This window comes from Carassius carassius, chromosome 37 (genome assembly GCF_963082965.1).
Source record: "Carassius carassius chromosome 37, fCarCar2.1, whole genome shotgun sequence".
Classification (NCBI taxonomy): domain Eukaryota; kingdom Metazoa; phylum Chordata; class Actinopteri; order Cypriniformes; family Cyprinidae; genus Carassius; species Carassius carassius.
Window position 1 is genome coordinate 5,158,959 of NC_081791.1, and position 13,646 is coordinate 5,172,604.

Here is a 13,646-nt window from a genome sequence, read left to right on the forward strand (position 1 = left end):
GGGCAACTTTATTGAGGTCCTGGTTCCTGCGGTGGAAACACACCGAGTACCAGCCCAAAGTCCCTAGGTAAAGTTCCTGCGGTGGAAACGCGGCTCTGGTCACCAGTCTAGACAAGGCCCTTCTCCATCAATTGCTCATTTTGGCTGGGTGACCAGCTCTTGGAAGAGTCCTGGTTGTGCCAAACTTCTTCTATTTGAGAAATATGGAAGCCACTGTGCTCTTGAAAACCTTCAGTGCAGCAGAATTATTTTTTGTAGCCCTCCTCAGATCTGAGCAGTTACAAGAAACATGAAAGTGACATGACATACAGCCAAGTGTGGTGACCCAAACTCAGAATTCATGCTCTGCATTTAACCCATCCAAAGTGCTCACACACAGCAGTGAACACACACACAGCAGTGGGCAGTCATTTATGCTTTAACCATTTATTAGCAGTTGGGGGTTCCGTGCCTTGCACAAGGGCACCTAAGTCATGGTATTGTTGGCCCAAGACTCAAACCCACAACCTTAGGGTCACAACTCTCCAAAGCTTTGCCAAAACCCGTGATTGAACCAGGGACCTTTAGGATCTTTAGTCTAACGGTCTCCCAACTGAGCTATTTCAGCTTACCTGCAGTTATTGCTATAAAAGGGTCATAGATCAACATACTTTTGACATTCACAGATGTGTAACACTGAATAATTTTTCTCAGTAAATAAATGGCAAAGTATATTTATGTCTCATTTGTTTGATTGGATTCTCTTTGTCTTCTTTCGGGACTTGTAGTTCCAGACCAAATTCACCTCCAGTGCAATGGGATGTGGGGAATATCAGCTGTTGGATTGTGCATGGATTCACACTTCGAAAATATACTTGAAATAGTAACCATCCAGGGACTTCTGGCACACTCTTTTTAACATATTATATTTTGCAACAAATTTATTCTAATGTCAAATACTATTTAGGATGGATAGTATGCACATTGTGACAGAGGGACATATACAATTTCTTTTTAAAAGTCACAAAAATGATTCATTCAATTTATTCAAGCATTTAATACACAATATATGTTTCATACAGTATGTAATTTTCTCAGTATAATAAAATGCAGCAGTTTCTTTAACCTATTTCTCAAGGGCACACAAAAAGACCGTCACGCTAGGCACAGGGGCACCACAAGTGTGTGCACTCAGCCCGCTGCTCTTCACCCAGTTGACCCATGATTGTGTGCCCAGTCACAGTACCAACCTTCCTCAATGTGGGGAAGGCCAAAGAACTTGTCATCGACTTCAGAAGAAGACCTCCACAGCACCCCCAACTAACCATCAATGGTGCCATAGTGGAGAGGGTGAGCAACACGATGTTCCTAGGGGTGCATATCTCTGAAGACTTCTCCCCGAGTGACAAACACCACATTGTTGGCCAAGAAGGTTCAGTCATGCCTCTACTTCCTCTGCAAACTAAGGAAAGCATGAGTCCCACCTCCCATCATGTGCTCCATCTACCGGGGCACCAATAGCTGCTTTTCCACTGTCGGGCCAGTGCGAGCCAGTACTTTAAATGGGCCAGGCGGGGCTAATAACCTTGGTCCTGTAGCACAGAGGTAAAAATAGCGCTGCATTTCGACCGTTGGGCCAGAAGCTCTGCTCTGCTGCACCAGTCCGTCAGTCACAGAATGATCTGGAGATGGAATCTTAACTTTCCAGTTTAATTAACATCTAACCACGGGGTGACTTTATAAAGGAGTTGCACTTACTGTAAAAATAAAATAACACTTAAAAATAAAATGAAAGTATAAGTTATATTATTATTTATTAAAAAAATATGGAAATCTACTTTCCTGCAAAGTTCAGCTCCAACCCTGATCATGTTTGTGAAGAACACACCACTAAAGGGCGCCAGTGATCTTATTTGATCATTCAGTTCTGCTGTAGAACCCACTTCCACAGTACTTGAGTATGAGGCTGAAATGGCTCTTGAGTGATTGTACAGTATATAGCGGTTACGTTTCCTCTGGTGATGAAGAACTGAGAAAGAGCAGGTTTGTTTCTGCCACAATTGTCTTTGTTTTTATTTGCTTCACATAAGTGGACTCGGTCAAACCTCGAAGCGTTCTCAGGGAGCACATGGAAAATAAACTCAAATGCTGACAGTCTAAAGCTTTTATCAGTGCTCAAATCTTAAATCTGCAAAATCATTTGAAAAGTCCACCCTATATTTTGCATTTCTGGCTGTATTTTATGATACACATGACTCCTCTGATTTACACAAATATGATTTCAGACTCATAAACAATGTCCCTGGCCAATGTCAATGTTTATATACACTGCTGTGAGCAATGACTGCATTCACATTAATACAGCCATGGTCATAATGTGGTGAACTGGGCTGGAGCAGCTGATTTTTGCAGGAATCTGAATAATGGGTTGTCATGTCTTTACATGGCATCATGTTATGACTATCAGTAAACGTTTCTTGTTTTACGTAAAGCTGTGTAACGCTTTGTTGTAAGCATAAAAAGCCTGAATCTCCTTTGAATTAAAAATATTATCCGTTGTTGGTTTACGTACATTTAAATATGAAACGTGTCATTAATCATTACCTTTATGTTTATAAAAATCATTAAGTCATAACTTTAAGAAAAGTATTCTTGAGACCACAATAATATTTATCTTTTCTGCTCTAAAACTAATTTCAATAGTCTTTAATCTGTATTTGTTATCACTGTCTTCTAAAGCAATTTACCCTTAAAAGGCAAAATATGACTAGTCTTTGTCCTGTGAAAATTGATGCCTGCTCTTTTTCATGTGGTGATTCAAACATCGGTTAGCTTGCCAAACTCTGAGCATGTGTTTGTCCGTGTGGACACTGAGGATAGAGAGGCTTCATTTATCATATAGATAACTGCACTTTGTGCAGATGATGTTCCATGTACTGTCATGTCATTGTGCATAATTTAGTGTATAATAAGTGTATAATAATAACAAGAAGAAGAAGAAGAAGAAAAAGAGGGTCAAAAGAAAAACAGGGTCAAAAGCCGGGAAGAAGAAAAAGAAGAGAGAGGATGCATGGTGGAAGATTGGGGAGGGAAAACAAGATAACCAAGAATTTAGGCACTTTTTTGATGAAATAAGGGCCACTATTGTGGACCATGTTCTTAAACATGGCCTTAGAATGGCAAAAGTGGGTTGAAGTTGTTGTGGCGCTATTTATATAAATTGTTTTGAGGACTTAACTGACTTGAAATGAGACTGAGATGAATTAAATGCTAAGGGTTCATCGAGAAATGTACCAGTGCCTGAGAACACAATAACAATTAAAAACGCCTCAAGGTTACGTATGTAACCCTAGTTCCTTGAAGGAACGAGACGCTGCGTCTAGCGCTTTGGGGAACGTCCCTGACGAGACCGACTCTGAATATCGTGTGCAATCCGTCCATCGGAAAGGCGTGGCGTCACGGGCGGGGTGACGTAGCGACCAGGAAGCTATAAAAGCACGTGCCGTGCAGCTGGCCTCAGCTTCGAGTAGGGAAGCAAGCGCCGGCAGGGGTGCCGGGAGTATGGCTTTGCGACGCAGCGTCTCGTTCCTTCAAGGAACTAGGGTTACATACGTAACCTTGAGGCGTTCCTTTTCAGGAACTCGAGCTGCGTCTAGCGCTTTGGGGAACGATGTGCCAACGCTGCCAGACTTCCAAATCCCTGCCTAGTGTGTATCCGAAGAGCACAGCTAAGACGAGAGAACAGAAGAGCCCGGCGTGGCTCGCATGTCAAGATTGTAAAATCGGACAAATGTGGAGGGCGTGGACCACCCCGCAGCGTTGCAGATGTCCAATAGGGACACACCTGCTGAGAAGGCCTTGGAGGCCGCCATACCCCGAGTAGAGTGAGCCTTGGCCCCCAAAGGAGGGGGAAGACCAGAGGACTCATAGGAGACGTTGATAGCCTCGACTATCCAACGACTAAGGGTCTGCTTGGTGGCAGGAGAACCCTTATTAGTAGGACCGTAGCAAACAAGCAGTTGGTCGGATTTTCTCCACAGGGCAGCTCTGTGGACGTATGCGTCCAGTGCTCGCACTGGACACATACAGTTTAGCTTCTCTTGGTCTGGCTCCCGAAAGGGAGGAGGACAGAAGGCCTGCAGTACGATAGGTTGTGGTGTGACAGAGGGAACCTTCGGAACATAACCCGCTCGAGGGTGTAAGAATGCTTTGGCCATACCAGGGGCAAAGTCTAGGTAGGTAGGGGCCACCGAGAGGGCCTGGAGATCTCCAACTCTCTTTAGAGAGGTGATTGCCAGTTAACAGGGCAGTTTTAATTGTTAGATGTCTGTCTGAGATGTCTTGAATTGGCTCGAATGGAGCTTTACAAAGAGCCTCTAGCACCACAACCAAATCCCAGGGGGGAACACGGGACCGTACTGGAGGTCTCAGCCTCAGTGCACCTCGGAGGAAACGTGTAACTAGGGGGTGTCTACCCACTGACTGATCATTGAAAGGGACATGGAAAGCAGCTATGGCCGCCACGTAAACCTTTAAGGTGGAGTGGGATAACCCCACAGAGAGCCTGGCTTGTAAAAACTCCAGAACTGTACCAACTGGGCAGTTTGCTGGGTCAAGCTGGCGGTCTCTGCACCATGAAGTGAAGAGTTTCCACTTCAGGGCGTACAGTTTCCTCGTAGCGGGAGCTCTGGATTGGAGTAGGGTCTCAACAACCTCGGTTGAGAGACCGGCTGCTAACAGTTGTGCCCCCTCAGGGGCCACACCCACAGCTTCCACAACTCCGGGCGAGGGTGAATTATCATGCCCTGCGCCTGTGAGAGTAGGTCTGTCCTGATCGGTATCTCCCACGGAGAGCCGTCGAGGAGCGAGACTAGATCTGAGAACCATGGTCGGCCCGGCCAGAACGGGGCTACTAATAACAGACGGACCCCGTCCTGGCGTACTCTCGCCAGAACTCCCGGGAGCAGAGCGATAGGGGGAAAAGCATACAGACGAAGCCTCGGCCAGGTCTGTACCATAGCGTCCAGTCCCAGAGGAGCTGGATGAACTAGAGAGAACCAGAGGGGACATTGCGATGTCTCCTGAGTCGCAAAGAGGTCCACCTGGGCTGTGCCAAATACTCTCCATATCTGCTTCACCACCTCGGGGTGAAGCATCCATTCCCCGGGCCTCGGCCCCTGCCTCGACAGTATGTCTGCTCCCACATTCAACCTCCCAGGAATATACACTGCTCTGATCGAGAGGAGTTTGCCCTGGGACCACAGAAGGATCTGGTGTGCCAGCTTGTACAAGGGGCGTGAACGCAGACCCCCCTGGTGATTGATATAAGAGACCACTGATGTGTTGTCGGTGCGCACCAACACATGGTGACCTCTCAGGTCTGGGAGGAAATATTTCAATGCTCGATAGACTGCTAGCATCTCTAGGCAATTGATGTGCCATGTCAGATGGCGATCGCTCCACAGACCGCGGGCAGGGTGGCCACTCATGACCGCACCCCAACCGGTGAGGGACGCGTCTGTCGCTAGCGTTACACGGCGACAAGGAGCTCCCAGCACCGTGCCCTGATTCAAGAACCAAGGTTTCTTCCACATGTCTAAGGCACGAAGGCACCGCCGCGTGACCTTGATAACTCGAAGTGGATTTCCCCTCGGGGAAAAGCCCTTGGACTTGAGCCACCACTGTAGGGGTCTCATGTACAGCAGGCCAAAAGGTATCACGTTGGACGCAGCTGCCATCAGCCCTAACAATCTCTGGAATTGTTTGACAGTGAGTGACTGGCCTTCTTTGACTCTCTCGACTGATGTGAGGATCGACTCGATCCGAGCAGGAGACAAGCGTGCCTGCATCGTGGTCGAATTCCACACTACGCCTAGATAGGTGGTTCTCTGAACTGGAGAAAGTACACTCTTCTTGGCGTTTAGTCTCAAACCCAGCTCCCCCATGTGTGCGAGAACGACATCTCGATGTCGAACCGCCATCTGCTCTGATTGAGCTAGAATCAACCAATCGTCGATATAATTTAGAATGCGGATGCCCTGCATACGGAGGGATACCAGAGCCGCATCTACACATTTCGTGAACGTGCGGGGTGAGAGTGCGAGGCCAAAGGGAAGTACTCGATATTGATAAGCTTTGCCCCCGAAAGCGAACCTCAGAAACCTCCTGTGTTGTGGAAGGATGGATATGTGGAAGTATGCGTCTTTGAGATCTATTGTGACAAACCAGTCCTCGGATCTGATTTGAGCTACCACCTGATTGACAGTGAGCATTTTGAACTTCAGTGGCATAACTGAGCGGTTCAGGAGACGTAAGTCTAAGATCGGACGCAACCCCCCATCCTTCTTTGGAACTATGAAATACCGGCTGTAGAATCCGGATTCCCTGTCTAGAGGAGGGACCACCTCGATGGCCCCCTTCCTTAATAGGGTATTCACTTCTTGTTCCATAACCAGAGCCTGCTGGGGGCCGACCACAGTCGGTGTAACCCCGTTGGACTTCGGTGGTGGATGACCGAACTGAATGCAATAGCCTCTTTCTATTGTACGCAGGACCCACTGAGATACATTTGGCAGTAGCTTCCACGCTGCTAAATAATCTACTAAGGGAATCAGTCTCTCGAGACTGACCTCTGGTGTAAGAGGCCCCCGAAGGGGCGGCGAGCATCCCAGCTCCGCTGCGCTCACGGGCGAAAATAACTGGGAGTAGCGCTCGCTGGAGGCCGCTGCGCCCTGAAACTCTGGCAGGGTTGGCAGGCCGACCTTCTGAGGGCACTGAGGTGAGGCGGGCACCGTATAATGAGGTGGACCGCGCTCTACCCCAGCAGGGGCTGCCCTCTGGATCCTGGCGTCAGGATCTTTTCGTCGAGGACTTCCGGGCTTCAATGACAGATCTTAAATCGGCTTTCGCCCTAGAAGCCCCCGACTCAGAGCGTCGCTGGGGCCCTCGGTCCCGACGTGGGGGAGCACGAGCGGCGACACTCTGTTTCTGTACTTCCCGGTATGAGGAGCCGGTATGTGGCGTGGTCATCTCCCGCCCAGATGCACCACGAGAGCGACGAGGGAGGATACTCTGGAACGCCGCCGCCTGTTTGCGTGCCTCCTGGAACCTGTCGACGACAGTGTTGACTGTGTCGCCAAACAGGCCAAACGGGGCGTCCAGGAGGCAGACCCTGTCTCTTTCCTTTATCTCTGACAGGGTCAGCCACAAATGCCTCTCCGCGGCCACTAAGGCTGCCATAGACCGCCCAATTGCGCGAGCGGTCTCTTTAGTGGCGCGGAGGGAGAGATCAGCGGTCTTTCTGAGTTCTTCTATATCCCCAGACTTAATCCCCTCCCCCTCATCGACATCTCTCAGCAGGTCAGCCTGATAAGCTTGAAGGACTGCCATAGTGTGAAGGCAAGCCCCAGCCTGACCTGCTGCCACATAACCTTTGCCCACTAGCGATGATGTAACTCGAAGAGGCTTAGTGGGCAATGTCGGAGCCTTAAGAGACGATGCCGAACCGGGCGACAGATAGCCCGCGAGCGTCTGTTCGACCCGTGGCATCGCTCTATAACCCCGCTCTCCAAGCCCCATCACGTTGCCATAATATAGTGAATCGGGGCCGAAGAGGCGGGTTGAATAAGGGTGGTTCCACAATCTCGACAACTCATCGTGGAGATCGGGAAAATATGGAAGGCTCCGACGTGGAGGTGGTTGCCTCGGCCGCAGAAAGCGTTCGTCTAGCTTGCTTCTCTGCGGCTCGGTTTGTTTTTCAGCAGGCCATTCGATTTTTAATTTATCTACTGCTCGCGTAACCACCTCCAACAGCTCCTCATACTGGGGCGACAGGGGTGGCGAATCCCCAGCAACCGACTCCACATCGACCTCCTCGGAGGAAGAGAGGTGAAGAGTTGATCCCTCACCCTGGGGGGAAGAAACCGACGAGCGTGCTTCCGAACCCAGGGTTTGGGCGCCGGATCCATTCCCTCTGACAGATCCACCTGCGATCCCCACGAGTGCAGCAGCCGCTCTGCCTCGGCAGAAGCGGGGCCAGCACCGCGAGGAACGCTGGTGAAGGCTCCCTCCTCGAAGAGAGCCCTCCGGGATCGAAGCGTCCGCATTGGCAATCGCTCGCAATGCGGACAGTCGGCCCCCTCGAGAGCCGACTCAGCGTGCTTCGATCCCAGGCAAGCCACGCACAGACTGTGTGTATCCCCGCTCGTAATGTAGCGAGGACAGGGAGGAACACACAATCTATAACGTGGCTTGGAATCGCCCTTCATATGTTTGGTCTTTTGCTTTAGTTTTGGCATATTGAGCTGTTTTAGCGATCTTTTAATGGCTAAAGGACAGACAACAATAAATAGGACCAACGGGACAGACTTTTGACATGCACACACAGAGCGCTTGCTGACAGACGCGAAGCTGAGGCCAGCTGCACGGCACGTGCTTTTATAGCTTCCTGGTCGCTACGTCACCCCGCCCGTGACGTCACGCCTTTCCGATGGACGGATTGCACACGATATTCAGAGTCGGTCTCGTCAGGGACGTTCCCCAAAGCGCTAGACGCAGCTCGAGTTCCTGAAAAGGAACCTATATTCTATATGATCCTCTCATTCAAGTCTACATCATGCTTGAATGACACTGTCCTGCTGAGTTTAACTCCAGCTTGCCTCAGCACACCTACCTGGAATTTTCTAGAATGCCTAAGATCTTGATAAGCTGCTTCAGGTATGATTAATTGGCTTGGAGCTAAATTCAGAAGGACAGTGGTCCTCCAGGAACAGATTTGGACACCACTTATATAGTAAATATATTAAGCAAAAATAATAATTTATAATTTATAATAATTTAAAATATTTACTGCAATTGTGTAAAATAAACAATACCTTATCATGTAATCTATACAAAGTAACTGCTTTTGAGTATTTTAAAATGTAACATAATCCAATTACAAGTACTTTGGGATCGGATTAATCCAGATTACACATAATCAGTCACAGTTATTAACATAAATGGTTTAATGCTTAAAGTCCCCATCCTAATCCCTAACTTCAGATATTATCACAATAGGTTAATTCTCCTTTTGTGTTTACAGACATACCATCAACCATCTTAAAGCTGTTTTACCCATGAAGGTTTATTCTTGTCTCTCTGCCAGCATACTTAAACTTTATTTAAATTAAAATACCAAACAAAATAATTAAGCTGAATAAAATGTATGTGTTTGAAACCCAAAAAAGATTGTGCAAGAGAAACTAGGAATTTGAGGGAAGCATCTTTGCTTCTTCTTCTTTTCTTTTTTTTAAATGGGGGGAATATAGGGAAATATAAAGATGAACTTGTAACATTCATAAAAATGTTCCTTAGAGTGCTGTAACATAATAAACTATTTGCTGGCATTATCTACAATAGTGTTGTGCTAGATTAATAGTTTAAACGTAAGTATAGACAGACAGAAAGAGACAGACAGACAGATAGATAGATAGATAGATAGATAGATAGATAGATAGATAGATAGATAGATAGATAGATAGATAGATAGATAGATAGATGCAGCTATGCAACACATACAGAGGTGGAAAACATGGCTGTGTGTTGTCATCTGAGTCATTTGCAGCCCATATAAACATGTGGTCATTACAGACACTATATGTGTGTGAATTTATGTAGAGCTTAAAAGAGTGTGTGCACATGCATGTATTCATGCATACTGGCATGTACATATTTATTTGTTTCTGTAGGGTTGTCTGTGTGTGTGTGTGTGTGTGTGTGTGTTAGTTGGTAGGTGTTGCATCAGTTTCTTAAACTCTTGATTAGTCCCATATGTGAATCTGTATTGCTGAAACATCATCATCGCTGGGAAACTCTAGTCTAGCATATTACCAATGCTCAAAATCATCAGAAGCACACTAAATTTGCCGGGCTTTCAAGATTAAAATGTTCCCCCTATCTTTTGGCTGAATTTGTATAACAAATTTGCTCTTTGTTTGCTTATCTTTCTGTTTGTATTTTAACTTTTTATGCATGGTGGAATATTTGAGAATAATCAGCAGTATGTTTGTTGACAAAAATATTAGGATTCAGATGAGTGTATATATAATAGACAATTTATTTAAGGCATTTAACAGATGCTCTTATGTAGAGAAACTTACAAAACAAGACTGTTTCGATCAACAGATTGAAAGACAAGCATTAAATTGGAAACACTTCCTGTGAATAAATAAATAAATCTTTAATTCATTAGAAGTTTTAAGCAATATTTAACCCAAAATCAATATTATATCATTATTATTCATGTCATCCCAAAGACTTCTGTGGAACATGCATGAGAAATTGTGAGTAATGTTCACGTTTGTCATAAAATGTAAAAAAACATGCAACCTTCTGAAGATTTTTAGTGAATAACAAATATATTTGTTTATATGTATAATTGATTTACTATTCTGTTGATTGGCAGTTTCAGTCTTTCAGTACATCTTGTAATTATGTCATGACAATCATGACAAAGGGATTGGCATGGTAATGTACATAACAATGTTAATGTACTTGGTCTTGGCAGAATAGATCTGCTATGCTGCTGAGGCATAGCAAGTACCGAGACTTCAGTCTGGTCTGAAGCTGGAGTCAGCCCATCAAGAGTCACCACACTCAGACATCTTCAGGAAAAGGGCTACAGCTGTCACATTCCTAGAGCCAAGCCACTCCTGAACCAGAAGAAAACATCAGAAGCATTTCACCTGGGGTAAGGAGAAAAAGAACTGGACTGTTGCTCAGTGGTCCAAAGTCCTCTTTTCAGATAAAAGTAAATTTAGCATTTCATTAAGCTTTATGGAGATGCTGATTCCATTTTGGCAGCAAAAATTTAGCACCTGCCTACACTGCCAAAACCACTTCCAAGTGGTTTGATGACCATGATATTAATTGTAACAAGTGGAGTCTGAGACAGAAGATTAGTAAAATTAGACATTTATTGTCACAGAAGAGCAATGAAAGTGAAGGGGAGATTAAAGTTGAGCAGATCCAAAAGGATCCAGTTACTTGAGAAGGACTGGGAGAATGAAGATCTAATCATCTTTCAGGAGAATCAACAGGCTGACCGATAGGGTTATGGGGCACACAACTCAGTGCAGATGCTGGAGGAATACTTGGGAGAAGACCTGATGAGATATTCACTGGAGATGCGAAGATATTCGCTGGAGAGGAGGTCAGTAGACTGGTAAGTCAATGAGTCGATGCTAGTAACTAGACCAGAGGTAGATTCCACTGTGTAGTCACGAGATCGAACAACTTGTGAGACTGAGGTGCGTGCTTAAATGTGGTGGTTAATGGATGAGTGGATTACCAATAGGTGCTGGTGATTAAAACTAAGGTGATGGGGTGAGCTGTGATTGACTGGGGAATGAGCCTGACAATATGTGACAGTACCCCCTCTTCCACGGCCCACTCCTGAGGGCCGAATACCCCGACGGCATGGTGGTCTTCCTCTACCCCGTGGTGCTGGACGATCAGGATGTGTTGTGTGTAATTCTTCCGGAAGTGCGGGGTCTAGGATGTCATCTCTAGTGACCCAGGAGCATTTTCGGGACCATAGCCTTCCCAGTCGTCAGGTATTCTAATCTGCCACCACGCCGCCGGGATTCCACAATTTCCTTATAGATCGACCTCCCCTGCTGCTTCGAGTTTCTTCTTTGTGGAGAAAAAGGACGGAGGTTTAAGACCATGCATTGATTATCGTGCTCTCAACAATATAACAGTGAAGTTCAGGTACCCACTTCCCCTCATCCCAGCTGCCTTGGAACATCTCCGTGGTGCCACTGTGTTCACCAAGTTGGACCTCCACAGCGCCTACAACCTCATCCGGATATGAGAGGGGGATGAGTGGAAGACCGCCTTCATAACCCCTACAGGCCACTATGAATACTGCATGATGCCGTATGGACTTGTTAACGCCCCCTCTGTATTCCAGGACTTCATCCACAAGGTGTTCGGGAGTTCCTCCACAAGTTCGTCCTAGTCTACATTGATGATATCCTCATCTACTCCCTGGCAGAACATCAATGCCATGTTGCGGAGGTCCTGCAACGCCTGAGGGCCTACCAACTGTATCTCAAGGCCGAAAAGTGCTCTTTCCATCAGCCCTCAGTGCAGTTCCTTGGATAAAACATCACCAGCAGTGGCATCCGGATGGACGAGGGGAAGGTAAACACTGTCAGAGATTGGCCCACTCCAACCATCATCAAGGAGTTACAGCGGTTCCTTGGCTTTGCCAACTTCTATAGACGGTTTATACAAAACTTCAGTACCATCACCAGCCCTCTCACCAGTCTCCTCCGTAACAAACCCAAATCTCTCTCCTGGACTCCTGCCGCCACAGAGGCCTTCCACATCCTTAAGGAGGCCTTTACGACCGCCCCACTCCTGGTCCATCCCGATCCCGACCGACCCTTCGTCGTAGAAGTCGGTCAATGAAACCCTTTCGTTGCTGAAGGAACGCTTCTGGTGGCCCAACATGGCCTCGGATGTCAGGAGGTACGTGAATGGATGTACAAGCTGTGCCATATCCAAAAGCCCTTGCCATCTTCCATCAGGCAAGCTCCATCCTCTGCCCGTTCCCAATCGCCCGTGGTCACACCTAGGGGTGGACTTCATAACCGATCTTCCTCCTTCAGATAACAATACCTGTATTCTTGTCATAGTGGATAGATTTTCTAAATCCTGTCGTCTTCTTCCTTTGAAGGGTCTGCCCACGGCCATGGAAACGGCTGAACTGTTATTTAATCATGTCTTCAGGTACTTCGGCATCCCAGAGGATATCGTCTCGGAACGAGGCCCCCAGTTCATCTCCCGGGTATGGAAGGCTTTCCACTCACTCCTAGGTGTGGCCATCAGCCTGTCCTCCGGGTACCAAACGGGCAGACGGAGAGGAAGGTTCAAGAGATTGGACGCTTCCTCCGTACCTTCTGTCACGGCCACCAGAACTCCTGGAACCAGTTCCTTGGGTGGGCCGAGTACGCACAAAACTCCCTTCGTCAACCTACCACCGGACTCACTCCATTCCACTCACTCGGCTACCAACCACCTCTATTCCCCTGGTCAGGTGAACCCTCGGATGTCCCCGCCATCGACTACTGGTTCCGGGAGAGCGAGAGGGTCTGGCGCACCACCAACTCCAGCGGGCTTTACGCAGACGTAGAATGACAGCCGACCTTCGCCAATCAGAGGCCCCAACGTACCAACCCGGTCAGAAGGTCTGGCTGTCCACCTGGGACATCCGCCTGCATCTGCCCTGCTGCAAGCTAAGTCCCAGATTCATTGGCCCATTCACCATCATCCAGCAGATCAATCCGGTCACGTAAAAAACTCCAGTGACCCCCTGAATACCGGAATCACCCCACATTCCATGTGTCTCTCCTTAAACCTCACCATCCTTCTGTCTCTCCCTCCACAGAACCTGGCGAAACGGAAGCCCCCCCTCCACTCCTCCTAGACGACGGCGCAGCCTATGCAGTGAGTGACATCCTTGACTCCCGGCAGCGTGGTGGACAACTGGAATATCTAGGAGCGGGCCGTGGGGAGGGGGGTACTGTTACAAAACGCCAGGTTCCACCTCCACGCAATCACTACGCACGCCCTCACCGGAATACTAAGCACATCCACCTGATCCTCATCACCACCCAATC